The sequence below is a fragment of the Grammomys surdaster genome, unplaced genomic scaffold (assembly GCF_004785775.1).
Source record: "Grammomys surdaster isolate TR1022 unplaced genomic scaffold, NIH_TR_1.0 255, whole genome shotgun sequence".
Taxonomy (NCBI): Eukaryota; Metazoa; Chordata; class Mammalia; order Rodentia; family Muridae; genus Grammomys; species Grammomys surdaster.
Genome location: NW_021604696.1, coordinates 11,097,885 through 11,124,460, shown reverse-complemented (window position 1 = coordinate 11,124,460; position 26,576 = coordinate 11,097,885).

The window sequence follows — 26,576 nt, the reverse complement described above, 5'->3', positions numbered from 1 at the left end:
ATATTGATTTTATTTTTATCACTGGAGCATGACCCTAACACAAGAGAAATAAAAGTACTGTGGAGAAAGACAAAACTATTGTAGAAATGCATACTAGAAACATATTCTGTGGTGACCAGTTAAAGTGGCAGAAACATAGCAAACTTGAAGAAATGATTGTCTTTGGAATCCAACAGCTACAGTTTGATCTTTTGCTTCATCATTAGATAGCTGTTTAAAGCTTCAACTGTGATTCAGTCTCCTTATCTAAAGAATGTGCACAATTCCGTCATTAGCTTGTTGGACTTGGATGGTAAAATGGGACTGTCGTCATGTAGTCAAAGTGTATTTGGCATGTTGTGTATTCAATAAGTATTCTTTAAAAAAAAATTCTATCATTTTCTCTGTGTGATTTGTTTTTTCCAGAGCTGGAGATACAGCCTGGGTCCTTACAGTTTCTAAGCATGTGCTCTGCCTTGATCTATATACACAGCTCCTTGGTCACAAGTTTTTGATTTGACACAAAGTCTCACTAAGTTGCCCAGGATTTCATTGAACTTACTCTATATCCAAACAGGTTTTGCACTTAAAATCTTTCTACTTTAATCTCTTAAGTAGCTGAGACTATGTAACTGTGCCTGCAAGACTGGTACTGGCTTTTGCTTATTTATGTAAAGTTAACAATGTATATTATTTTGCTGTCTCTCCTCCTCTTCTCCTCCTCCTCTTCCTCCTCCTCCTCCTCTTCCTCCCCCTCCTCCTCTTCCTCCTCCTCCTCTTCTTCCCCCTCCTCTTCCTCCCCCTCCTCTTCCTCCTCCTCCTCTTCCTTCTCCTCCTCCCCTTCTTTTTTTCTTCCTCAATCTTCCCCCTTCCCTTCTCTGCTTCCTCTTCCCTCTTCCCCCTCTTTTTCTTCCTCCTTGTTTTTGGACACGGTCTGGTTGCCCCAAAACTCACCATTTTGACCAGTCCAGTCCCCCAAATCTGCCTGTTTCTGTGCTTGGATTAAAGGCATACACCACCCTGTCCAGGTTTATCTACTTTCTGCTACCACATAAATCACTGTGTAGTCTCCTCTTCTCTTTGCAGAGTAACTGTGTTACCTTTTCACAGTCCCTTTGTTTGTCTGACAACCCATCACACAACCTTAGCTACACAGTTATTGCATGCTGTCTAACTGTGCCCACTCTGTGTCCTGCCCTTGGACTTAAGTTCCCTCCTTCTTGTGTGAAAGGTGGAATATGCTCTCATCTTACTTCATGATGTAATCCTGTGACTTTTGGGCTCCCTGGGGAAGCTCAACTATGATTCTTCTTACGGACTTGTCCCAGGTCATGGGGAGACACTGATGCTTCTTTTTGACCAACATCAATTTGTTTCCTAAATAATGCAAATCACTATAAAAGTACTGAAAACTTTTACTTAAATAAACACTCACCATTATCTGAAGTTTCCTCTCAGAATTATAGGATGTCTTAGAGATACGACAGATAGTCATCCTCAAACCTCAGGGATACAAGATGGCGGTGGGAGTAGTGTTATTTTTATCAGTTATTTACACAGGGCAGGAGTATAGGGGAAGCTCAGTGGTGGGTGTTTTCAGACAGCAGACAGAACAAAGCAAGTATTTCCTTTGGGGGGATTACCATATGAATGCACACAAGGACACAGGAGACAAGGAACAAAAAAACGCAGTGCAGTGCCAGCATTTGGTTAATGTGGCTGAGATGCCTTGTGGAACAGATGGTTCTGAAAGAGGATTGTGATAAAGGAAGGTGAGCAGCTTTGCTGTACATTAATCGGAAAGTGCTATATGATCACAGGAAAGGAATCAGAGTAACCAGGAGGAGAAGGAAAGTTTCCCCTGTCTATTCCCTCCTACCCCCCAGGCATCTACATTTCCTAATTAAAGAGGGCAAATGGGCAGGAAGTATATGTCTTACACATGACTGGGAAGGGGAAAAGCAATAGTCAGGGTAGCTGAAGGTGGCAGTCAGTGGCCAGCACAATAGTACTGAGCCAACAACCTAGGGCGGGTTTTGACTCCACTCAGAGACGTCCATTAAGTCTGTATGTAAGCATGGCTTTTAAAACTACAGTTACAGGTCCATTAAACCCTTGGAACAGATGTATTTTTGAATCTAGAGTAACTCAGAATCTGCACAAGTAAAATGATATGTATACTACATATTATATACCTCCCTGGTGAGGTCTGGGGTAATAAAACACAGACAATAATTCTGTATCAAAATGTTCCGTGCAAGGAGAATAAAAACTGTAAGTAACTGTGTGTCTGTTCAGTCCAGATTTCCCTGCCAGATGAATTTGCATTAGATTTTCATGGATTGAGAAGTCAGCCATCTTCCTGTGAGGTAGGCTGATGCCAGTGAGAGCTATACAACAGATATCAGTAGAGGTATGCAACGGATAAGGCAGCAGACACAGGGCATGGGCTAAATCCCTGCTCTTTGTTTCTGGGCTTTATTTGCTTGTTCACCAGGTCATGTTCATCCTACCTCTGAGTGCCCCTTTAAGCTATCACACTTACTCTCCAACAGTCACCACAACGTGAGGAACTGTGTTACTGGGTCACAGCATCAGGAAGGTTGAGAATCGCTGCCCTGGATCCCTCTAGCATATGTGTCTGTGCCAGTAAAAATCACTCTCCCTGTGTGGCCGCTGAAATCCTACAGTCTCCTCTTCATTGTTAAGATACATAATCAAGTCTCCCAAGTCATCGAGAAGCCCGGTTTCCTCTTCCTCTGTGCCCATTCCTCTCAGTTCCTAAACAGGTTTTACTATGTGGATCTCTGGACTTGCTATTCCTCTAAGTGTCCTCACACCCCTTGTTCTCCTTCTTAGGATCTGAGCCTGAAGGTTGCTCATCCTTCCACATCACTGCCATCAGTGGAGGAAGTCAGGACAGGAACTGAAGCAGGGTGGAAACCTGGAGGCAGGAGCTCATGCAGAGGCTATAAAAGGTGCTTCGTACTAGTTTGCTCTCCATGGCTTGCTCAGATTGCTTTCTTACAGAACCCAGGACCACCAGTCCAGGGATAGGCCCATCCAAAATGGGCTGGGCCCACCCAAATCAATCACTAATTAAGAAAAGGTTCCATGGGCTTATCTACAGGCCATCCTTATTTTCTCAATTGATGCTCCTTCTCTGAATGTTTTGAAAAGAAAGCTTTGTAAATGGTGTGTGTGTGTGTGTGTGTGTGTGTGTGTGTGTGTGTGTGTGTGTGTTCTTTTGTGGCAGTGTCTCTCACTGAAGTCATGGATTGGTGGCTAGACCAGCTGGCCAGTAAGCTCCTGGGAGATTCCTGTCTCTGCTCCTCTAGCAAGATTATAGACGTAACAACCACACTGGACTGTTAGGTAGATTCTGGGCTCTAAACTTAATCTTCACATTTTTATGTGACCTCAGTCATCTCCTCTGTTCTTCTAAAGGTTGATGGGGAATATGACCCCGATTTTACTACTAAGAAATATATAGTTTGGGTCATGGTCCTAGGTTCCCTCCCCCCAACCCCACCTCCATTTCCTCTTGTCTCAGACCTGTACCCTCCTTGGCTACAAAATGATGATAATAAAGCTAGGACAGAATAAAAATCTGTACTTTACATAACAAGTACTCACTAAAGAATCATTCCTTCACAGAACTTTCTAGAACTTCACGTTAGGTAATAGACCTTTTCAACACAATAAAATAAAATGCAATTATTGTATGCACTTAACTTCAGTGCAACGTACCTGTTACTATGGTTTGGATCTTAACTGTCCAAACCTTGTGGGACCTCACACCTGTAATTCTAGTACACAGAGGATGGGGGTGAGGTATTATCAGCCTGAAGAATCATTGATGGTTTGTCAGCCTAGGCTACATGGGGAGATCCAGAAGATCCTTGACTACAATGTGGGAAAAACAAAAAGTCTCTAAAACCTCACTATTGAAGACTTGGACCTCGGCTGATGCCACTATTGGGAAGTGGTAGAAATGTAAGGGAGTAGGACCTAGTTGGAGGAAGCAGCTCCTGGGAGCTTGCCCTTGAAAGGGAGGCTGGGCTCTTGCCCTTTCTTCTGTCATTGATCCCTAGTCACCATGAGGTGAGCAGCCTCACTCTGAGGTGCCCCACCTCACTAAAGACCCAAAGTGATGGGGCCAAGCCAACAGGGGCTGAAACATCACAGACTTACAGCCAAATTCAACCTTTACCTCTTATGTTAATTATCTCAAATATTTAGTCATAATGATAGGAAGTTGGTTCCCTACGTAAATGAGACTGATAATCAAGGTCAACTAACATGACCTTCCCCATCAAGCCGTCTTCATCCCCTATCATGCAGGTAAATTAAATTCAGTTGTTATTTATTGGCTTCACCCTCTGTCTCGGTCAGTTGACCCATATATGAGTAATTCTGTCAAACTGGGTCAGTGAGAATTGAGGCCTGAATCTTTGCCTGTAACCCGGGAGCATGATAGAAATCCCTCCTCAGAGTCCTGAATTACGGTAAAATGTAAAATTTCAGAGGTGAAGAGGGCTGAGATTCAGGCCCCAGGGAATTTCTATAGCGGGGATCTTGGGAGGAGTGCACAGAGCAGAAAAGCAAGGAGAATGTCACTTGTTGCTAGAGGGGCCTAGTGGTCTCTGGCAAACTGAGGCTCTCAAGGACTCCTTTGGGGGTAGAATAGATTCGATTTTTAGGACATCAAGACAATCTATGTCCTAAAGTACAGTTCTTGCAACATCATTTCAAGAAATTAAAAAGTTATTCTGAGGAAGTGACAGGTTATTGTTAGATTGTTCCCAGAGGTAAGAAATGAAAACCAGAAAACAAATTTTAGGTTCTTATTATTAAAATAAAATCGATTGATAAACCAAAGAATATCTGTATCCATTAACTCTTCCTCCTCCCTATCAAATTACTGACAGTCCTTTTTGTCTAAATAAAATGTTTGCAACCATTAAGTCATTAAGCATCAAACCTAAGAGAAGGCCAGGCATACTGAATGATATTAAGCCATGGGTGATATGTTCATGAAAATTGTAAGTGCAATATGTCTGGTAGCATGTTCATAATGGTATTTAATTTAGAAATAAAACAGGACCTATTGAAATGAGAAAGAAAATACAATAAAGCACTCTGAGTTCTGTATCCAGGATTAAAAGCAAAGTGTATGATCTGGTGAGGGCCACTGATATCTACAGAACTGAAGAAAAGGAGCATACACTTACTGACATGAAAGAGACTGGCAAGGGTGAGGTGGACCAAGAGAGCTCATGTCTATCTTCCTGAAAAGCACTGTGTTCTTCATTTATATTAATAGCCACAATAATAGTAAGTGGCTGTTGTTAGGTGTCAGTGTTGAAATCCCACACCTCAGCAGTTTGCACTGATGTGCGCATGCTTGGCAAGAGCATTCGGCATCCATTACATCACAGGGAATTCTGAAGATGATTGTGAGGCAGGATAAAAGGCTAACCTTCATGAAAACCAGGTACCTAAGACCCCTGCATTGCACGAGACAGACCCAGCCTCTCCGAGGGGCCCTCAACAGTTCCCACACTGCATCTGGCAAACAAGGAACCAGTGTAGACTGGTTCTGTGGAACACATACATAGGACCAACCTGTAGGTATTAGAAATGCTTTCATAAAATTGTCCACATATATTCAAAACCAACATACTTTGTGTGTTTTTCTCACTTTGGTATTGTGGTGTGAGATTCATGTACAGGAGGACACTTGAATTTCATAGCTCATCAGAGAGAACAGCAAGCACATTATTTTAGTCTTAGCCTTCCGTATGAAAACCCAGGAGAAAGGGTCCCAAAGGCAGGCAACAGAATTAGAGACAGCTCCTGCTCCTACTGTTAAGAGTCCCACATGAAGACCAAGTTACACAACTGTTACGTATGTGGAGAGGGCCTAGATCAGTTCCATGCATGGTCTGTAGTTGGTGGTCCAGTCTCTGTGAGCCCTTATGGGCCCAGGTTAGTTGATTGTATAGGTTTTCTTGTGGTGTCCTTGACCCCTATAGCTCCTACAGTCCTGCCTTCCCCAATGTGATATGCCAACAATGGTTGATATCCAAGAGAGGCCTCTCCTCTTTTAAGGAGAAAAGGAAGAGGAGGGGAAGGGCGAGGAGGAATGGATGGGGGTAGGATGGATGGGAGAGGACTGGGAGAAGAGGAGGAAGTAGAAACTGTGGTCAGGATGTAACATTAATTAATTAATTAATGAAAAAAATGAAGAAAGAAAACTCAAGAGTGGGGAGATGGAGTAGATCACAAAGTTCTCTAGGTGAACATGGGCAGAGGGAAGTGGTTGGCTGTGTGTTCAGGACAAATCCAGTGCTGGTTTCTGCCCTTCATATGTGGGCTCCATGATGTTGATTCAATTTACGGCAAGTTAAATATTTCAGCAGAATATTTGTCTCTGCACTGAACACTTATGCAGATTTGATTTTGTCAGTGTTCCTTGAGGATCACAGTGTCATTACCTTTTCCACTTGGATTAACTTCTCTTGAGCAGTGTAAGACAGTTGGAGATGATCGGAAGCAAGGAGGAGGGTATCCGTATTCTCTGTTTCATTTTAGCTATGCTCCTGCCTCCGGAAACTCTTTCCCACGGTAGTAAGGAACTGTGCTCAATGGAAACTCACCATTCAGCCCGTACAAACCCATTACCCATGCCAACGGTATTTGCCCCTGCAGGACCAGTTAGAGAAGCTGACTGTGGGTCAGAATAGTGTTCGATACCATTAAGAATGCAGAAGAAATTCTCGGGCTGGATGTTTAACTGTAAAGCTCCGTCTTCCCAACATTCAGGCTCCCTCACTGGCAAGACAAAGGTGACGACTAGTGAGGTTGGGATCAGCCAGAAGTGGCTTTAAGTTCTCACACACCCCACTCACTCTCTGACCTGAGCTTCAACCTTTGTTTCTCTGAGCATCCAAGTATCCACTAGAGGGCTAAGTTTCACATAGTAGGGTTTTTGGTTTGGTTTGGTTTGGTTTGGTTTGGTTTGGTTTGGTTTGGTTTGGTTTGGTTTGGTTTGGGGGTGGGGAGTTGCCTATTTCGAGAGGTAAAGTGTGGCAATCTTGGGCCCCATTCTTCATTGAAAGTCCTGAAATGCTAGTCTCAAAATCAGAGAGACTTACATTTTGTGTATCATGAAATTCTACTCGTCTCTTATCTAAGACAGGCTTTTCCAAGAGTTCTGTTCATTCTAGTTCCCCTGCTCCATTGACAAGACTCCAAGTCCCTCCATCGTTTTCCTCAGCACATTCCTCCTCAGGCCTCCTGCTCCTTCTGTCCCCTAAACTGACACAACTCTTCTTGTGAGCATCAACAAGAACCAAGCAAATGAGTGCAAGAAAAAGCTCTTCATTCAGAGTTTGCCACAGTGAGTGTTAGGACTTCAGGATGCCCTGATCCGAAGTGTTTGTGCATGGCTAACCAGAAACAAAGTCCCCTACGTGACTGATTTTGCACATTTCACACATCAACATTTCGGAGTGCAATTCATTTTTGGCTTCTCCTGGTTGTTCCTAAATTGGAAATTGGCTGGGAATAGAAGGAAGGAGATTGAACAGCATCAATTATTCATCAAGTTCTAGTCATTTGGGGATGATTGCAACCAAAGGCATTGTTTGGTTTGGAGGATTGTTACTAGAGATAGTGGATTAAGTGTCTACGTGTCTGACTGACAGATAGCTGGCTGGCTTCCTGGGCTGGTTATTTGATGACCTGCTTGTTGCAAACGGTGAGTCAGAGTTCTATTTTCAGACATGGTCCGGCCATTGTTCATTTTTATTCAAGTTTCTCCACAGGGTCCCGTGGATTTTTCCTCCACAGCTCTTATCTCACAGACATTGGTTCATTTCTCTGATCCTTTGCCCACCCACCACCAGGCACATGCTGAGTACAGAGTGGTATTCCAGCGTTCACAAAGAGCTGGGGACTGTACGCCTCGGTTTAAAACGTATCCTTTTATGCCTGACATGTGTATCGTCTCTACACTATCACCTCACAGGAGGAATTTAGACATAGCCCCAGCACTCAGGTGACAGGGCAGGCCCCAGGTGACACTCAAGAGTCAGCTCCACACTGTTCTCTCTCTGCCCTCGCTCCCAGTTTCCACTTCCATGCCATGAGAGAGTGGAATGTGGATCATGCTACACGTTACGGTTCTGGAAAGAGACTTTGTTGTGTTTATAAGAAGATAAAGGGGAGGTGATATCATCTATGGAGGTGTAGTCAGGTATGGGAGAAAGGGGTGCCTTGTTGGGCCCATGCTGAGGTCCCCCTTCCCCCTGAGGGACCAACCACACGATGGTATAGTATAGAATAGAGTTTATTCAGGGCATGAGGAGGGGAATTAAGAGGGTAGTAGAGGCACAGAGAATAAGAAGACGAAGGAGAAGAAGAAGGAGAAGGAGAAGGAGAAGAGAGAGAGAGAGAGAGAGAGACAGAGAGACAGAGAGACAGAGAGACAGAGGGAGAGAGGAGGTGGCCATGAGCACGTGGAGAGAGAGGGGGGGGGAAGACAATGGGGAGGAGGGAAAGGCAAGCAAGGAAGCAAGAAAAGCGAGGAGGGGGCAAGCAGCCCCTTTTATAGTGGGTCAGGTCTACCTAGCTGTTGCCTGGCTGTTTTAACTGTCGGAGCCTAGACAGATGCTAACAGGCTTTCTATTTTTCTTTGTTCTTTGCCCTCTGATCTCAACTCTAGCTGTCCCCTAGACTGTCCTTAGACTCTAGATGTCTAAGCATCTCTGGAAAAACAAATAGACCTTACTCCAATTTCTTCTTGCAGCATCTTTAAGTGAAGGAATTTTTAGCAAATTATTGGGTTTCAATAAAATCTTGTGGGAACGATTTTCTTCTGAACAGGTGTCATATGTGGTGCCTACATATACAAATTCAGTGGACTGAATGGTCGCTTATGCTGCACTGGTTTCCAGATTTCGAGAAGTGGAAACAGACACCCGTGGATGTACAACGAGGCCATCTGCAAAGACAATCAACCATTCATTATACTTCAAAACAAACATCCGAACACGTGAGATTTTAAAAGGAATAAATTTGGGTCAGTTAATACTGTCATAACCTCCATTCCCAAGAATCGACGACCTGAAGGAAGGAAAAAAAAATCCACACGTATGCAAGGATGAAGATTGCTCCAGGCACCACTTGCACTAACATACGGCAACATTTTGAGAACATGTAATGTTGAGGAAATTCACTCTGAGCTTCCATTTCCTCTTCCTCCGAAATAGGGTCGAACCACCCCCCTCCCCAATGCCCATGGGCAGCAGATGAGAGTGGATATTTCCAAGTTGTAGTATTCTTTTCTCTATTCTGGAGCCAGTGCAGGAGGTAAAGGAGTTGAAGGGAAAATATTAGAGAGGGTGAAAAAAACTGAGGGAGAAGTCGGTGGTTGTTATTTAAAATAGCAGGAGAGGAATTTGGTTTAAGGGCTAAGTCACCTCTGTGTGGCATGGTGTTCTTTTCTGAGGAAGGGATTTTTATAAGTGTATACGACTATGAAGAACGACGAATTCCACTGTGGTGTTTTCATATAGGCATTATATGCTTGCTCGACAGCCAGGTAGCCCATCCTCCCTTAATCCTGCATTTCTCCCTTCTAGTCCTTTCTTTTTAGATGTAGCATAAACCCAATCAGAGCTTTAAAGACTGTGACACTTACTCCAAAGCTCCAGGGATCTGCCCCACCTGTAGGTCGCCGGTAGTCTTCTTTTCCAAAGACCGGGAGTGTAGAGGGCGCTGTCTTTTTCCTAAGAACTCGCTGAATCAGCCTGGGAGACTACAGGACCCTACAGAGTTTAGCAAGCAGCCTGAAAACTGGAAAGTCCTGGAAAGATATTTAACCTGCATGGGAGACGCCCTATTGTTTTGACCTTCGTGACAATTGGGTGTAAAACTTTGAGTAAACACCTTACTGACACCTATTACAGAGGCTCGGCAGGAGGCGCAGCCATTAATCAGAACAGCTGCAGGAGGCAAAGGCTGCCAACTGAGCCCTGGAAGGATGACTTGATCCCCTGCAGTTCTCTTTTTCTTCAAATTAAAACCCAAGGAAATCAAGAGAGAAACCCCATTTGGTTCTGCTTGCCTCCCAGAAGGGGCAGTTGCAACCTGCCTGTACTGGGAGGAGTCAGCCGCGGGTGGGGACGACAAGTGGAGGGAGTCCTCTTCTAGCGTTTGTGTTAGAACTTTGCCGGTCGAGATGAAGAAAGAAGCTGAGCGGTAGAAGCAAGACACCAAAGAGCCTGTAGGAGAAAACGTAGGTGAGCTCAGGGTTGGAGCTGTCTCTGATGCCCACAGATGGGACTCCACACAGGGCCTCACAACCCCTGTCTTTTTGGGAGAGGCACATCTGTTGTCTTGCAGTCTTGGATGGTCTACCACTTTTGACCCGAGTGTGTGGCCAAGGCTGCCGTTATGCAAATCCTCGGTCACTGGAGTCCATTCTTGTGCACAGCTTTGGGAATGTCCAATGCTGGCTTTGTGATCTGAAACTCACACCTCATAAGGATAGATTTCCAGGAGACAAGAGATGATTGCCTGCAGCAAAGAATTTTAAGTTGGGTCAAAGAGATTGATATACTCTCAGCAAATGATAGGAAAGAAATAAAATCAGAAACAGATTTGGGGAGATACAATATGAACACACAGAGCTTGTAAGTGATGCAGTCATGTGGCCACAGTAAGGACTAACTGAGCCTGTAATAGCCAAGCAGAAGCCCAGTGCTAGCTAATTCTTAAGGACCAGAATTCATTTCAGCTAGGTGCTGAAATGCCTGTTGTCTTAGAACCTCACTTCTAATGAAGTCCTCAGAGGTTAACTTGAATATGAACTGGGCTTGCCATAGACTCACATGTGCACAGCCAAGCATCCCATAGGCAAGCCTCCAGGCCTGTGCTCGCTCCATCATGCTGAGAGACCAAAGATCTCATTGTCCTGTGACCTGTGACCCATGACCCTGGGCTATGCTTGCTAGCTTTTCTAGGGGAAACACTACATCCTCCCTTCCAGCTGGAGGGATGCCACACCCATTAAGTAAGTGGACTTGTTCTTGCAGAGGACCATGATTTAATTTCCCAGGAAGCATGTGATAGCTTACAGTTATTTGCAACTCCATTTCCAAGGGATAAGACAGCTTCTTCTGGCTTCCTGGGGTACCAGGCATGCACGTGGTATACATACCTACATGCAAACCAACACTCATGCACAAATAAATGTTTAAAACAGCACCATTAGAAAAACTGTGTTCTTTATCCTATAGCCAGCTTTATCCACATGCCCCTGCTTATAGAAGCATCTGCACACCCAAGGTGGTTATGTCTGGCTGGTTTTTCAACCCCATTCTTTGCTCCTGCTTCCGTGCCAGTGACCCACTAAAGAGGTTAAAAGACAGAGGTTAAAAGTCGCTTTCACCTCCACTCAGCCTGAAACAGTGGCGCTTGCTGCTTGATCCACATAATCCACTAAAAAAAAAAAAAAAAAAAAAGTCCAATGTAGTGGGAATCTTTTTGAATTCCCAGGACTCCTTTAGTAAGATGAGAGGCAGAGACAAGAAAATTCCTAGGAAGCAGCCAGACCAGCTAGACCAGAAGCCAGAGCACAGAAGGAATAGCAGGAGAGACACAGGCTCAAAAAGCAGAAGAAAACTGACTCCTCAAAATTGACTTATGACCTCCACATATGTCCTGGTGTCTCTGGCGTGTGCATGTACATACTCACACACATCACAAACACACAGTGGTTAAATCATTTTCAGCCACTGGGAAAGGTCCTTGTGACTCAACTCTAGTGTAGAAGAGAAATAAGATCCATAACTTGGCTGTGGGAGGACTGAGTGAAATCTTTTCTTTCTCTGAACAATAGGGAAAGGGTCACTGGGAAGTGTTTCTATGGCCCTCGATGTCCTGTCTGTCACCTTAACTATGGTTTAGTCTTCCCATAGTAAGTCAAGAAGCTTCCAGGAAAAAGGTCACTTGTCAAGTTAACCTGGAACAACACTGGGCCTCCAGAGGATGAGCTTCCTGGACAAGTGGCTCCTAACTTAGGATAGGTCATTGTGTAAATAATCAATGTCCTTTTCTTGACACCTTGCTTCTTACAGCTCCATCTGAAGCAGAAAAAAAAAACAATATTAATAAGGGGCAATCTGATTGCTTGTGCTTAAAGCTCAGACACTGACAGTGAAAAAAATCTCATCTGTTTACATCTTTAGTTTTAAGATGTAACCTCACACCTATGCCTATTTGTGAAAATTACATTTAATTCTCTATTTTGCTTAAGAGAGTGAACAGCCCACCGCTTCAGCTCTGAGGTGGAGCTCACTCTTAGAACACGGGAGCCACACAAAGTTGGAACCCCCGAGATCCAAATCAAGGGATGGCATCATCATCGCAGAAAGGAGGGAAATGAATTAAGGCACAGGGGACTAGCAAAGAACAAGCATCGCCGATACTTGGTTCCAAACTAAAGCATAAATAGGTTGTGTTTAGATAGGACAAGATAACCCTGACTTTGCCAGAAACACTGAGGTTCTGTCTGAGAATCACACTGTGGCTGGAATGCTATAAAGTGTGAGCGGCTGGGGGGCGTCAGTGTGTGTGTGTGTGGGGGGATCCCAGTTCCAAGGAAATACTGCTTGTTGTATTCACATCCAGTTGTAATCACATCCAGTGATGTGATTTCTCTGCTACACTAGCTGTGGAATGGAAGACTGACTGAGAGCAAGCCAGCAGCCAGTGCACATGAGGCTGGCAGGCGCCTGCTCTCTTTGATGACAGGTCTGGTTCTGGTTCTTTCTCAGATGAAAGGTGCTGGGAAAGGGTAGATATTACTGTGCTCTGGGAAACTTTGAGAATTTGGCACTTTCCCCCTCACCCTGCTGCCCCCGTTGGCTGACCTGTGGCATCTATCTCTCTGGTCTGTTTGTAATTAGGCACCCCATGGAATCCAGGCAGGCTGAGTTACAGCCCAGGTGTGCGCATCCGCACATGCGCTGTCCATGTGTGTCATGAATATTCACAGGCAGATCCAAAGTTCAGCATTCAGCTCTGCTTTCCCACCCTTGTGATAAACACATGATGCTTCCCTTCACCTCTTCCTCACAAGTTTCTGACTCCACCGCTTTAGCTAGTGGGCAGCATTTTGATTAGTAATGTGAAGTTGACGTTATTGACCCACAATTGATGATGTCCTATTACGTTGCAAAAGATTTTAAGTCCAAGTCCCAGGTTTTACATTTTTCTCTTGGGATTTTTTATCTATTGGCTACACTGTGACAATTTAGTAACTGTACATTTATAAAGTTAAGTAAAATAACTGCCTGACGCCCCATCCATTCTGAAGAGTAATAAAACCTAGATATCAAGCTAGTGCCCTTGGCTTTCCCTGACTGTAGATGGTAAGGCAGCCAGATCTCTGTCTGCCCTCCCCTCTGGTCCTATGAGTTGCTTCACACAGCTCCACTAGCCGCCAATCCCTGTGACAGAGGCTTACAAATGAGGGTGCTTCTTAAGACAAAAAAAAAAAAGCTCAGCTTCTCTCTTTCCTTCTGCACCTTTGTTTTCTCGAGTTTCTTCCTATTTGATACGTAAAAGTTCACATGAAAGTAACTTCTACCCTGAATGCATCCTCTGAGAAACAGAAATGCTGAGAATCACTTAGTTCATGATGGGTGTGGGTGAGAGCAACCTACACATACATTCCCATGAAGAAAGTTAAGGAGAACTTTCCCCCACGAGGCTGCTTAAGTATTAGCATTTTTGGATCTATAATTTTTTTTTTTGAGATACTCTGCCAGCATTTTAGGGATAAAGATGGCCACAGTATTCTTTCTTCAGCTTTGGGCTCCATGGTTGTTTTATTCCTCACGTCTATATTTATTCTTAAAGAATATTATAGCTAAACCTGGGGCGGGGTGGGGGGAAGGAAAAGAAAAGGTTTAAAAGAAAAGTCTAAGTCAGTGGCCCTGATTGGAGAGGTTCCTAGTATATCCTCTAGGTGGAGTAGAGATCTGAGAAGAACTGCTAAGAGTTAGCAGTCATTGATGAATGAGCTCGAAGCCAATCAGGTGATTAGATACACTAAGGGTAAATGTTACTGATGAATTCTACTGGACAAAGATATTTTGTGATAGGCATATTTATGAGGAAAATGCTGTGTCCTATGTCTCTGCACAGTGGAAACTAGCTCCAGAGAGAAAAGGAGAGAGACAGGCTATAGTTTTTACATATTTAGAACAAACCTTCAAGTTTTCATGAAACTTTTTAAGCTGTCGAGAATTTTGCCCATGATTGAATGTGATTAGAGAAAGAGAAGATGCCCAGCTTTTATCAGTTTCAATACTAAATTACCCCTCTAACTCCTCAACATAATTTGTACAGTCATATACATGTTCTGTTCAATGAGGTTTAAAATACCTATCTTCTCAAAGCCAAATGAGATAATGACATTAAGAAGATAATATTATTAAATTTTTCTGCTTCTGGTGACTCATTAAGATTATTTTGGAATATTCTTCAGATTTCCATCAAACAAATTCAGATTTATGCCATACAACAATAGCAATCTGCGTCCAAATTACTCAATTTTACTTTTTCTTTGAAAATGAAGATGCTGTCTTCAAATGCACATAACAAATGAAAGAAATTCTAAAGTCCTAGTAGATAAAGACACCCTTTAAATATTCACTTTGAGAAATAATTTTAAATTTAACAATATAGTTTCAAGTATTTATTTTTGATCTAAGGAGTGTTATTTATAATACCCCAGAAAATATACTAGTAAGTGCTTCTTGAAGAATTATATATCTATAAGTAAAGAATATATGTGGGGATAGAAGTTAGACTAACATTTATTTGACATTTTATGCATGCTTTATAATTACAACCACAGAAATCCAGGTAAGTTGTGATGGTTAGACACTCATGAAAAAATTCTTTCATAATAAGAAAATACGGTTGAATTGATTTTCTTAATTATAGAGGTAACTTCAACTTGTGAAATGAGCTAGCTGTACCTCACTTTCTTCTGATCTTTCACAACAAATCATTAAGGTTTTCTGCCATGTGTCAATGTGAATACCAAGAAAAGGGTATACTTGTCTTAGTTGTCACTGAGAAATACGTCTCAGCCAGCTATATTGTGGCATTTACCGTGGCAGGAAATTGCTTTTAATTTTTCATATGTTTAGTTTTTATATTGTTAAATTCATATAATATTACCTTGTTTTAAAATATTTGCTTTTTATTTTTAATTATGCACATACATATGCATTTGTATGTTGGTATGCAGGAATGCCCAGGTACACATAGAAACCAGAAGCACTGGATACCTTGCAGCTAGAGTTTCAGACAGTTATGAGTACCTTGACATTTGTGTTGAGAACTGAGCCTGGGTCTTCTGTAATAGCAGTATGTGCTCTTAATCATTGAGCCATCTCTCCAGCCTTATATTTAACTTCTCCATCATCAAGTGGATGGGTCTGTAGCATTACATCTATCTAACTTTCATAGTGTTAGCTGTGCTCGGCTACCAGCCAATCAGAGAACTCCTTTCATTTTCTGACATGGAAACATTGTATTCCTTACACACCAACTGGCCTTTCCACTTTGGTTCAACCCCCAGGAACTACCTTCCTAGTTTCACCTTTTCTCAATGCTTTTCTATTGCTGATTTTGTAACACTGTGTGCTAGAGGTTAAGGTGTGAGGAATCTTACCGAGAAATTTCCAGCACATAACCAGGCAAGACAAGGTTAAGAATGTGCCAGTGACTTCACTTGCATTCCCCTCAGTAAGCCGCAATATAACACATGGTGTCACTGGTTCTTAAATGTTATCTGTTCCAAACCCTACCCCACCACACCACACCACTCCCTTCTGTTCTTACATGGGGAAAGTAGGATACATAGCAAATGGTATCATTTAATATGCAAAAGTTGAGTTTTTCTTCTTTGCCATTATTTTATAATAAAATAATACAGCTAACTGTACAGAGAAATATCTTCTGCTTTACTCAAAAATCATTCCACAAATGATAAATCTTTATTAATTTCCTAGAGCATTCATAAATTCTACCAGTTGATGTGTTCACGTGAAATTGTGTTTGTATCAATTAAATTTGGCATTCCATTTTGGTAACCAATATTAGAAAAATAAAAGGTCATTTTATTGGATTAAACATATAAAAGAAATGCAAAAAAATGTATATGTCAATGCTACATATGTGCTCCCTCTCATAGTATCATTGTATTATATCTTAATTATTTCTTAATCTTTATGCTAAGACCCTTTAGGTTAGAGTTAAATTAAAAGTAAAGGCACCTTTAAAACTTAAATTATATATTTGAATAGAATTGCATTTTTATAAAATTAAAATAGGATAGTGGAGCTGCACACTGGCAGAAAAAAAACAACATTAAAATACTTACAAAATTAGACTGACATATTAAAATATTTTCCTGCAGCAAGTAGGTTACATATAAACCTTATATAAGCCACTAAGTAATAACAATGGGCTTAAGGATTTTTGCAGAAAGGCTCTAAAATATCATAAGCAAATAGGAGGATACAGAGCTGTTAAGAAGGCTCCAGACACATGCATACCCCAAACACCGGTGGGACAGAGTATCATGGTACTAGAGTGTGCTCTCCTTTGTATCTTACCATTTTAATGCCACATTTATATTGATAGGACACCGACATTACCTTGTGTGTAACGTGTGTTATTCTCACAGAATGACTCATGTACTTCCATCCTTGTGGAAGAGGTGTCGGGAAACTTCCCTTTGTAGATATTCCTGTATGATGGACCACTTACCACCTACGGCTGGGTGAAGGATGATGAACACTTTACCAGATGACACACAAACAACAGCAGGGGCTCAGCTGCTCTAAGAAGGGCAAAGGACAAACCCTAATATATCTGATGGCTATCCTCAATTAATATTATTAAGGATATATTCGGCAAATGACAGTATTTTCTTCTTGTGTTCAAAGCTATAAAAGAACAGTATTTATTAAAATGATTTTCTAAATACAATTATAAAAGTGAGCAAGAAAATAAATATGAATATAAAAATGTCCATGCAGTCTGGTGTTACAGTTTAGAGATTTTTTTTTCCCCTTCTAACAGTGAGCTGTTTCTGCTGATGCCCCAGTCACTCGGCAGCCACCTACATCATTTTAAAACTCGTAAAACAGTTTCAAAGGTTCCATTTGTCATTGCAGTGAGTGGATTTACATGAAATGTGGTAGGAAATTAACTCAGAACACAGATTTTAAAAAATCCTGGATGGCCCCTAATGTCGGTGTGAGTCTTTACGCCAGGATAACCTCAAACCTTTCCATCAGGGGAGAGGAACCAACAACTTCATCTACAAAGATGTCAGATATCCCGCTGCATTCAAAGGACATTTTTTAAATGTCTGAACAAGAATTCCTTTGGAAGTAAATGTTGTCTTGTTTACTCAGATCAGATAAAGTGTCCAGGTAGTTTGTTCATAATTTTCTGCTGATGTCTATTGACCTTTTAAAAATTATTATTACCGGCTTCTTCTCAGCGCTCCATATTGGGACGTCAAAAGCTGCGCTTGGAGAAATGAAAATATCCTCATTATGCTAATTTAGGATTCACTGATAGGCATGTTCTGTTTTATAAATTATATCCTCCTGTCAGAAGTCAAAATGCATTTAAATAACTTCACGGAAATTGTCGCTAAGATTTAAAATTGTGTATTTTATATGCCATTGTTGATTTAATGCATGGGTTTAAACGTAGATATATATTTATTTTTAAAATGTTTGCCTGATTATTTTGTCACAAATGTTATCAAAATGAAACCTGGATGCAAGCATAATTTTCTTGTATATTTTGATAAAGTTTTGCATTTTGTAAAATGCAGTTTAATTTTTAGGTTTAATAAGATATGCTAATGGTATCAGTTGCATATTTTAGTGCCAACAAGTTTGTTTCCTTCATACTTGGAATTTTCCTAAAGGGTAAAATAAATATACATGTTTTTACAAAAATTATTTAAATATCAAAAATTTAAATGAAAAGGGGATTTGATTTATGAAAATCATCCCGTTCACCAAGCCAAGAAGTATTTCCACTTTGCGCCTTCATGTTACATGCTATAAAACAAAACTTAATCTCTTTGAAATTGAGCATATTTACACAAACCCAAATACTGAATAAATGATGCTTTAATGTGATCATCAAAATATCTAATAGTTTAAAACTTGCTACTCCAGCCAACAAGAAAATACTGGGAGAAAAAAAAAACCTGAAGGCACACCAACATGATCATTTTATTAGAAGAGAAATGTATTACATTTCCTTTCCAACTATTTCTGATAAAAGATCGGGTTTCGTTTTGTTTTCTAAGTATGTCTTGGACCTGGATTTTTGGGCTCATTTGATTTTACTTTGCAGAATGACCAGTATCGCTGCAAGAATGATCTTTGATGTTGCAGAAAAGTGGAGAAATCAAAGTGAAGAGCGAAATCTGTTCGTTTTTCAAACATATTAATCTTGTCAAGATAATACATAAAAATCAATCCTTGAAATTTTTTCCAGAGCCCTTTCTCCTCTCTTTTATCCAAAATATGAAACCACTTAGAAGGGGTAAAGCAATGTCAAGAGCTGAAGAAAAGAAATCCTAATTTATATTTAGACTACATATATTTTTAAATGGACCAAGTGCAGTGAGTTTGCATGGTCAGAAGTAATCTGCCTGTGAAGGTCTTGACATTTGTCATGCGTGCTCTGTTCATATGCATGGCAGACTGAGAATTTCTAGTACTTTTTCCCCCCCAACAATTCAACTGAGTTTCAAACCCCTGACAGTAACAAATACAAATTGCACCAGCCCCCAAAAAATTGTTGGGGCTAATTTTAATATTAATGAATTCTTTACAACCTCAGTTCAGCGGTTTCGATTAAGCTTTAATTAGTAGCCAGAGGGGCTCCGAAACAAAAACAAGGAGCTGAATTGCTAATTAAGTTAGTTTGATGAGGTAGAGTTTTAGTAAAAGACTGGTTGTTGTAAGCTCGCAAGTTCTGACAAGCTAAAAATACTAAAGATTATCATTATTGTAACTAACATTCTGCATTAACACCGGTTCTCTCCACAGAACAGACAGTTCATTAGAGTCCAGGGCTCCGGGCCTGTCAGTATTGGAACTAAAGCCTTGTTAATAAGAAAGCAGTGTGTGAGACTCAGAGCCCAGGACAAGTCCATGGGAATTTAGCCTTGATTGGTTATAAACTAACTAGTTATTGCAGCTAACTAAATATATCTGTCCAGGAATAGCTGTTGTCACGCAGTCTGGTTTTTATAAGATATAACTTCTTAGAACCTATTTCTTTCTACTGCATTGGTGGGGAAAATATTTTTTTTTCATGTTCAGAGCCTGAATAACTTCTGAACTTCCACGATTTTGTAACCAATTTTGAAATTCGTAAAGGCAGCTAAAGGTAAGGACAACTACTCATGAAAGATAAAATAGAACCACTCCATCAGCCCGCTGCTGATACATTATAAATTTTTCTTGAATATTCTCAATAGGTTTAATTAAAACTAACAGGGATGGTTGTCATTTCAAACTGAAAATTAACCCAATAGTATAATCAGCCATTCCTTGTAAGTTATGGATTCTCTCCTTGTACCCCAAAGACGATTAATTATTCCCTGGTCGTTCCCTGGACTAGGACTCACCCAGACTGCACGAGAGGAACAGGAAGCTTCTTTTGAGGATTGTAGAGAATGTAATTTGATTTCTCCATACTCTGATGTTTTCTATCATTTGTATTTTATCCTTTTGCTTAAGGTTGCAAAGCTTCCAAACCCAATAACATAGGGATAAGAGAAGACAGAAAAATAAATGATACTGTTTCTGAGGTATTAGATATAAGCCTGATATCGGAGCTGTACGACAGTTGCGAATCGTAATCAGGTACTTTGACTTAGCACTGTTTTGTTTTATAATAAGGTGGTTGTCATATGTGAGGGGAACCTATCTGTCTGGATGCGAGGGGCTCTGTCCCTCTGTAACAAATCCAAAAAACTCGTTTTATAATACCTTAAGTCTATCCATTGTAACGTAGCTCTACAAGTGCAAATCCACAGCAAACTTCTCTCATGAATGTGGTGGGAGGATTACCTATATTATCAGCTGCAAAGGAGAAGTACTGAATTAGAATGCAGGGGACCCAGCAAAAAGAACTTTCAGTAAATCTTCTTTTAATGCATAGTTTACAATTTTCTTCTGCTCAGCATGAGACTGATTAAGATCCCCCTCCTAAAGAATATCTCCCCTTCCCATGGCCACGTAGTCATGTAATAGAGTTAGATTTCCCCCCAATACTTTACAAATCAGAATCTCAAGGCTGCAAATGTGATGCTTGTTTAATACAGCAGCACAGTATTAATAATTTATCTATTTGAATGGAGAATAGATACCAATTACAGCATGTCACATGCTGTAGACTGAACACAGCCTCTCAGTCAGTGTGAGCAAGGCGCTGCTCCCTGCTAACAGGATTCAGGAACTGATACATGTCATTAAACATGCTTGTCAATTGTCTCCTAAGAGTTTCATCTGAAACGATGAAACACGAAATCAAGTATGTGTAAGCAAGAATACAATAGCGAACAGAGAGGAAAATGTCGTTAAATCATCAATATTGATTTCTCCAGAGAAGCTCTACTTGAAAAACAAAAGGATAAACTTTAAGGTGAGAATTAACTTCCTGTATTTAATTTTTTAATGGTTGTCCTCACTTAACACAATGCATACTATATTGGTTTTCATGTACGGCCAGTAGAATGCCATGATCACACTATTACAACTAGTGAGCATATCTATTGCTGTGTTTCTGACACAGCACATTGAATTTAACTAGCACCCTGTGTCAAAGTCAACTTAAAACATCAACAAACAAAAAGTCAAATAAAGGACTGGCTCAGTTGGCCCAAATCCTGGAAAGAAACAGGAGATTCATGGAAGCTGTCCTCTGAACATGGTAGGATAGTCAAAGTGCTGTGCCCACACAGACTCAGATACAGGCATGCACATGTGCACACACACACACACACACAGGAAGACACACATACACACACAAACATATACATGCACACATGCACAGGCACACGTGCACGTGCACATATACACACACAGGCACAGAAACAGTCACATACCCCACAGACAGCCATACAATGAATTAATGTTATTTTAAAATATTTTAAAAGTAAGGTTTGCTATAGAAATATTTTCTAAACTGTAATTGCTTTTTTAAAATGATGTTATATTAAAATAAGCAAAAGATAAACACTACCAGATTTTAAAGTAGAAATTAATATTATCTCTTTTACATTTCTTATTTTCAAAGATGTCCAAAAAACCTTCTAGGAGTTGTTCTCTTTACTGGTGGGTAGACCGTGAAGAACATTCTGAGAGTAGGGTTTCAGCTTTCCTCTCACAAACATACCTTTGACTTCAGACATATGAAGCTGAACAGGGAATATTCTGAAAAGACATACTTTTAGAATTGATGTCAAGAATACTTAAAAATGTGATAACTTTGAATGTTCTAAGATTTATTGGATTGATTTCTTTTAACGCTTTCTTTCATCTCCTGAAATTCCGTTGTTTTATTTAATTCATAAATATAATGGATGGGAAGTGTATAGAAACATGTGCCCACTTGGAAAACCAAATGTGTACCCAGAGGCAGCACCTCAGGCTCGGCTGCGTACAGGGAGACTGAGTTCGTCCCTCAGGCAGGCAGGTTTCACTTCACTGACCCAGATCACCTGCTTCCTGTCCTTGGCAATGAAATCTCATAAAGTCCTTTGTGTTTTCCTCGATGTGAATTTGACAAAGTAGATTAACTTTTATGTTAGGCAAAGCATCTTCTCAAGATCGGTTTGTTTGCGCATTTTTACAAGTGGAGAGGTCCTTGAGAAAGGAAAAAGACAGAAGCCTATTAAATCGCAGGTTAGCTGATTGGATGACACTTGCATGGCAAGAACTTTTCAGAAATAGAAAAAATTACGCACATTTCCTTGTATCGCCTCATTCGCCCAGGGTAGTTTTAAAAGAAGCCACCGCTGTTGTCTTTTGTGTTTGGTCTCAATAGCGCACCCTCTTACTTTCATTACAAAATAAGGAGCCAAGTGAGATCTTTTAAAAGTGGGTTTTAGGAAGTTCTGACTCCTCCGCTGCTTAGTTCTAACACTCTCTTAATCCGTTTTGTGTAAGTACGTAAGATAGCTGTAGCATGCAAGAAACATTCCTTAGATATAATCACCAGATTTACTAAAAAAAAAAAAAAAAATGCTGCAGCTATTGACTTGTTACTAGTGAATGCTACACGAATTTGGGATTACTCTGGTGTTTTGTTTGTTTATTTTATGGATTTTGACATTCCTAAAGGTCTGTTTGGTTTCTCACTTGATAGTGGCATTAACATTCTATTGAAAATTTTATTTGCACGTTATGTTCTGTCATTGTGATGAAATATCATGACCTAAAGCAGCCTGAGGAAGAATTTATTCTCACTTTGAGCTCCAGAGAGCTAGGCAGCCATAGTAACAGGAAGCTGAGAGATCACATCTCAACCACATACAGGAAGCAGAGAGTGGAGAGCAGGGTGAGGCTATGAATTCATAAAACCCATCCCAGTGACCTACTTCTCTCCAATGTCCCATAACTGTAGCAAGCTGCCACCACTTGGAGATTAAAATATTTAAAAGTATGAATCTATGACAGACATTTCCCATTCAACAAGCATGCCTATACTATGCTGACGTTATCAGTCTGATGTTAGCATCTATGGTGTGGATTCCTAGGATAAATCCTACATCATTTTGAAGTAAAGGATGTAGAGAACCCTTGTCACACAGTTTAGGGTATGCTCACAAGAAAGGTCGGAACATGTTTAGTGTCACAATGAAGCGATAAACTCTACTCCGAGCTGACTTTTGGTGCCATGGCAGAAAGTGGTCACTGGACTCTGTTAGTTATGTCCCCTACCAACCAGGGCTTCACGAAGATATCTGAAGAAGTTTTGAGTGAGATGAAGCTTTCAAAAGATGTTGATCTTTATTTCTGTTTTGATCGTCATATTGGGGGTTGGTCTGGCGTTGCTATGTATTCGAGTGCTAAATACTGGCTCCCAGGAACAAGATTGCAGTCCAGAGGAGCACTTTCTCATGTATGTCCACCAAATGATGTTGGGTAAATTTTGCTCCTTTTTATTCTCTGACTGGGTAAATAAAAGTAGCTGACAGCCAAATACTGGGGAAATTAGAGGTAGGCGGGGCTCCGGTTACTGGGCTGAGGGGCTGAGGGGCACTGGGAGACTAGAGGTGGGCGGGGCTTCGGTTACAGGACTGAGGGCCTGAGGGGCAAGTAGGGATCAGGACAGAGAGGGAGAGCAGAAAGAAGACTGAGTGAGCAGGAGGTCACCATTAGACAGAATGGACTGAGAGCACATGGCAGAGAGTGGAGAGCAGGGTGAGGCTATGAATTCACAAAACCCATCCCTGAGGATGTACCCTGAGGAAGGACAGACTGATGGCGCAGAAACAGCAAGAAACTTGGGGAAATAGCCCGGCTAGTGTAGAGAGACAGTTGAGGGGTAACCACCCAGGAATTGTGCTTAAGCTGATTAAGTAAATCGATAAGAATCTGTCTCAGTCATTGGGGAGCTGGCCTGGTCATCGTAAGAACTAATAGAATTATTAAATGTCCTATAACCACATAACAACGTAAAGGAGATAAACACTGTCCCCAAACTCCACCATTTGAGTGCTGTTGAAGGAGGAGCCTTGTCTCTGGCACACAGTCTGTCTACAAGGAAAGGGGCGTGATCTTCATAAAGACTGTGTCCTCTGGAGATGCCACTGGATTGGGTGAACAGAAAGAAAGAACACAAGCTTTCATTGGAAGCAGGGACATAATTATCTCTACTCTAAGCTAGACACACCTTCTCCAAAAGTTGGTCTTTTCAGCTATTCAGTGGAGCTAGGTTCACAGGGTCTCAAAGCAGAACTGACAATGCCAGCATGACTATACCAGGAGGGCCATATTTCAGAGGAACAAGTCCTAAATAAGTTAGAATTGTTCTGATTAAGTTTTACTGGTAACTGTACATTTGGGAGCTGGGACACAGTCCCAGTCTGACTTAGATTCCTTCCTTAGTACTGCCTCCAGCAAGTCAGTAGACCTCAGTGTCCTTCCTGGTAGCATCCTAGTGGCCAGCTCTGGGGCTGTCATAAGGCTAAAGGGAGAGACTATCTGCCCTGGGGCAGGCAGCCAGCTGCACACATGCATGCTGTGAAGACACAGGGCATGCATCATGTGCACTTGTGCATGGGCACTGGGCTGTACTGTAAGAGCATGTGTAGGTACCCCTAGATGAGTGACACTGTATTTCATCTCAGCTGTCATGTATATCTGCACAATAATCGGGAATCCATGGATTCTTCAAACAACACAGAGGCCCCTCCTTTGCCTCCTGTGCACCCCACACATTATTCCAGTACCCATGTGGAATTGTGAGAGACCAGAGCGGGCACAGGGGCAGAAGCAGCTCAGCACAGGTGACACAGCGATGCTCCAGACATTTCTCCTTGTTGTCCTTTGCACCTTCCCACATTGTCATCACTGAGCTTTCAGGAAACATGCCCCAGCCTGGGGGACAGCTACTTGTGTGTGGTACCAGAACCATACAGACAGTGTGTTCTGCCTTTGCACACACAAGTTGGAAAACCCAATGAAATTTCTCCTCACCAAGGCTCCTTAAGGAGAAACCTTCACTTCCACACACAGACACCTGATTCCTCCACACAGGGGCTCAGAAGAACCCTACCCTTAGCTCCTTCCTTCCACTTTGCAACCTGACCCTTCCTGCAGGCTTCCCCCAGAAGAGGGCTGGGAAGGTAGACTGTCTCTTCAACAAGAATTCTTGCAACTTTACAGGGCTCTACTTCAAAGATACTTAAAACTTTATTATGCGTAAATATTTGGCAAAGATGGTGTCTTAAAAGTCAAATCCTGTGAGTATCCCTTAAGAAGAGGATAAATAATTTTGGTTTTTATACACAGAATAATTATGTTTGTTTTGTTTTTATCAGCCTCAGTAAAGAGAAAGGAAGAGAGATGGAGAGAGAGAGAGAGAGCGAGAGAGAGAGAGCGAGAGAGAGAGAGAGAGAGAGAGAGAGAGAGAGAGAGAGGAGGGAGAAAGAGATAAAGAGAAAGAAAAAATATAGAAAAAAAATGAAAGAAAAGAAAGATAGTTTAGCTATAACCAGTAAATATGACTGTTTCCCACCAGAATTATTTCGGCTGAATAAAATGGAACATCAGCTTTCTCAAGAAGGAGACCAAAAAGAGAAAGTTGGTGAGTGAAATTTAGCTCACAATTTTTTTTTATTTTGTTAAGTTAGAACAGTTTATATAATTAAAAGGTTAATGGAAATTTAACTACAATTTTCTGATGGTTCGCCTTTTACTTAAAATATATATCATGCTCACGTTTTTCTAACAAGTTATTCTTCTCTTTACTTGTGATGGCAGGGAAGAGGAGAGTCTTCCAGTGTTTATTTATTTCTAGTTATAATGACAGTGTTAGTCTCTGAGATAAGATCTGATGTTAGCATTATCCCCAAGACAGAGAAACAGAGAGTGATGAGAGCATTCGAGTTACTTTTTGCCTAAGTAGGTTATTTCAGATTTCAGGTTAAGATCATGTTTATGTAGAATCTGTCAAGGTCTCATGTGCGCTTAAATGTAAAACAATCCACGATGGCTTTTTATCTCCTTGAAAAGAAATGTATGTGCAAGGGAAATATACACAAATGCATTAAAGCATTTAAATTGTTTTCCTGGTTTTTTTTTTCTTTTTAGAAATGTACTTCCATTATCACACACCCACACAGTGTTATCTAGGATTCGAAATGCACAGGGCTAAGTAGAGGAATATGTAAATTGCTTAAGAATGATTGTTTTCAAAAACAAATGTATGTTTTCAAAAGAAATCACATATTGACTATATCCAATCCATACAGGGCCTTCAGTCACATTTCACATGAAACAAAATCACTTCACACAATTCATGGTTAAGAGAGCAGACTGAAGTAGAAACATAGCTCTTACCTCTATGCAGCCGGTGTGTTGAGGAAGGCTCATGGTCCCAGATTATAGAATCATTTTGGACAGTCAATTATGTATATTTTGTTTTATGTTGAAAGAATTCTATATTTAGGGAGGCTTGTGGCATTGGCTTTTTCTAAACCTCCTGTCCCATTATTAAGAAACCATTACCCCTGACTTATCTCTGACTGTATTGCAAGTGTGTGTGTGTGCACACATGCACACACACATGTGCACAGACATATGTGTAAGTAGCTACATACATGCACACTTTTATCATTCCAAACTCCAAGGCTGAACTGTAAGTTAAATTGACCGACATAAGGTAGAGTAATAGCAAAGATGAAAAGAAATAAGCAGTAGAGACGGGAAGAGGAGAGGAGGGGAGGG